The following is a 3,419-nucleotide window of genomic DNA, read 5'->3' on the forward strand; positions in this document are numbered from 1 at the left end:
AATTAATTAGTTGAATATCAAATTCCTTTAATTACTAGCTCTAGATATAATTGAAAAATTTAATCAGACATCTCAGTAACTTGCTTAAAAATTACATATCAATCATCTTTTCACTTGTAATTAATGTTTACATTAATATCTGGAATAGATCAAATGAATAAAACAAACGTATTTCTAACATCTTATGTATGTCTTATATTTAAAACAAGTTCGGTAATAAAAAAGGCAAAAAGAATAGAACCAAACTGAAGTTTATTTGGTAGATTTTCAAATTTCAAAATATAGGCTACACATTACAAAAGAAAATATTGCTTCAAAAATATAATCAACACTGTCAGGTCACTATCAATTAACATCAACTGAATGGCCTTAATAAAATCTACACCGTCAGGTCACTATCAGTTAACATCAACTGAATGGCCTTAATATAATCTACACAGTTAGGTCACTATCAATTAACATCAACTGAATGGCCTTAATATAATCTACACCATCAGGTCACTATCAATTAACATCAACTGAATGGCCTTAATATAATCTACACCGTCAGGTCACTATCAATTAACATCAACTGAATGGCCTTAATATAATCTACACTGTCAGGTCACTATCAATTAACATCAACTGAATGGCCTTTCGGGCAAAATCCTCATGACTGCCAAACTCAGCTAAGCAAGCTAAATTTTAAAGATGTGAATCATGACTTATTTTGAATTTTTCACAAGTTTAGTGGATCAGTGAACGTCAATATCACTTTCAGGTAAACATGAGAAAGATCTTACACCGAACCATTTCTGACACAGTTTTCTTCCAACCATTTCAAGTTTCTCTTCTTAACTGCCAGGTTTCAAAAGCGAGATTAATGTGGGTCCAGCTTTTACTAAAGCAGCCCTCAATGCTAGCATCCAAAGAGTGTCTCTTCCTTACCCTGAACTTGGTTAAAGCAACCGAGATGTATTAAAAGTCACGCTAGTCACATCCGCAGCTTCACGCTTAAATGCTGCAAGAGCAATATCCTTATTTCCAAGATAGTCCTTTCTATAGCTGATCTTAGTTCACTGAAAGATGACAGCCAACAAAAATCACTTAGCCCACCTATAAAACTACTACTGCATGGCACGATACAAGTTTGTATTGAAAATATTACAAATTATACATGCATATTTTATAAGGCAACTTTCACACTTGTTCTTTTAAAATTCATTAATATGTAAACCATCTACGATTGCTGTGCATCAGTAGATTCATGCCTGAAATTACTTTAGTGTCAAACATTTATTTCCAAGAAACAGTAATGAGAATTGCACTGGGCCTTCGTCTTTGAATATCACAGAGCTGCAGAAAGGAGTAAAAACATTTTATAGAGACACGTACAGATTCTTATCGTGATAGATGTTAATGGACACCAAATAGGAGGGATAGTAAATTTAGATCCAAAATTATACTTCAACATGTGGTTTAATTTTAATTTGGAAAGAAAACGGAAATAGGTGACAAAATAAAGGCATTATAATGACACTTCTCAAGCTTTGAAAATTGAACAGGAGAAATATGTTAATCGTGACTTTTAAAGGAAATAAAACAAAAATTAATTCTCATGGTAAATCAAGATACACTGCAGAAATAAACACTTGATATTTTCATTGATGTTTCACTATTGGTCTTCTTCTGAATGCCTTAATCTTTCTTTACTCTTCAGCATTTCTTTACATATGCATTAAGAGATACAAAAGAAACAACTTTCATTCTGTTACAGTAGAGTAATAGTCGGAGTAAACTCATTCCAAACAGAAAGTTGTCTAAGTATGTTAACTAGTTTTACACTTTTATTTTACATTCAAGAATGAATTATTGCCCATGTTTTTCACTATATGAAATATGTAACTGACTATATGACACATATTTGTCACATCACATCAATTTGCATAAAACCCAAGCCATCAACTGCAGAAGACATACTGCAATTCACATGGCCTCATCGTTTCTCAAAAATATACTTAAATATACTCTAAATCAATATGTGGCCTTATTTTTTGCTTTTGTAATTTTCTTCAAAGGTAAACAAAGGTCTATCGGTACATTGCCATCATATAATTTGGAAATAAAACAAGTACAGGGAAGGTAACCAAGTCAACATTACCCACAGCCTCAGGCTTCTCTTATCTGACCAAACAGTGGGATTTCACCATCACTCTAACACTGCATCCATGGCCCCAAAGTGTAGCATGGATTTTTGAGGTGAAAAGATGAGAACAATGAGCCGCTGGACTCGCAGTCCTGGTAAGCCCAGCTCCTACCTTTAGTGAAAACAATCAACTTGTCAACCAAGATTTAAAATTTTAACAAACTATCATTACATCATTGAATCTAAGCATATTCAGATATAGTGCTCTAAAGACTAAAAAAAAACATTATATCACAACAAAATTTTGTACAGAATAAATTAAAAAAAAAGATTCTTGGTTGATTTTATTTGGTATAATCTTACTGTAAATAAACAAACAACATGTATAACTTGACATAATTGGCATTCAATATCCTCTTTAATGTTACAAGTTCATATGTGGTCAACTGGAGCCAAGTATTAACTCTCAGACAACAGAAGCAGCCTTAATGATACCTCTAACTTCAATTAAAGCTACTTAACTTACCATGCTGGTTACCATTCCAATGCAGATCTGGATAATTGAATATTCACAATTACAGAGCAACTCCAGGACTGCATCATCACTCAGATATACTACTACTGATGTCAGCAATGGATGAGTTTTCCATAAAAACACAGTCTATCTGTTGCACAGGCAAAACTGAATGATAATTTGTGCATTGGATCCATCCAAAAGATCCCAATACTAGAATTAAGATTCCTTGTTCTGTGGGTGGCATTCCCTACTCGTGGTTGTAGATATAACTTTCCATTAACCCTTTCTCTGTGGCTGGGACATATATTTCCCAGTAAACTTGGAAATATATGTCCCAGCTGCAGTAAAAGGGTTAACATTTAGTCAGTTACCATTCTCCACAACTTAGAACACCCGATACACTGAAAGAATCGATCAGGGCCCTGTCTGCTTCTGTATCCACCATGAAAACTACCACACATTTATATACTTTTACTGGCATGTAGCAAAGCCAAGCAACACACAGCCCATACACAAGCTAGACTGTCCATCAAATCTTCCGATACAAACTTGCTGCTGCATTCCCCCAAATCAGTGGCCAGAACCCCTTCAGTTCTTCAGAATAAAAACAGTAGTAGCCATGGCAATCCTCTTGCATCTTGTGAGCAGTCAGATGGAATTAGAAAATTAGTATATCTATCTTACTCTGAGGAAAGATATAGGCAGTTTATTCTAAATTAACCACCAACTCATGACCCAAGCTAGGTTTTAAACATTTTACAAGGCTCTTTAATTCTG

General features: G+C 34.2%; 1 long non-coding RNA gene across 2 annotated transcripts in view; it reads right to left on the minus strand.

Annotated features, from left to right (window-relative positions):
- LOC111089278 overlaps positions 1 to 3,419 on the minus strand; it is a 10,636-nt gene that overhangs the window by 4,787 nt on the left and 2,430 nt on the right. For both annotated transcript variants that reach the window (XR_002613566.1, XR_002613565.1), the window contains exon 2: positions 2,141 to 2,297. This is a non-coding gene — a long non-coding RNA (uncharacterized LOC111089278). The remainder of the gene's footprint in view (positions 1 to 2,140; positions 2,298 to 3,419) is intronic.

This window comes from Limulus polyphemus, unplaced genomic scaffold (genome assembly GCF_000517525.1).
Source record: "Limulus polyphemus unplaced genomic scaffold, Limulus_polyphemus-2.1.2 Scaffold5769, whole genome shotgun sequence".
NCBI lineage: Eukaryota > Metazoa > Arthropoda > Merostomata > Xiphosura > Limulidae > Limulus > Limulus polyphemus.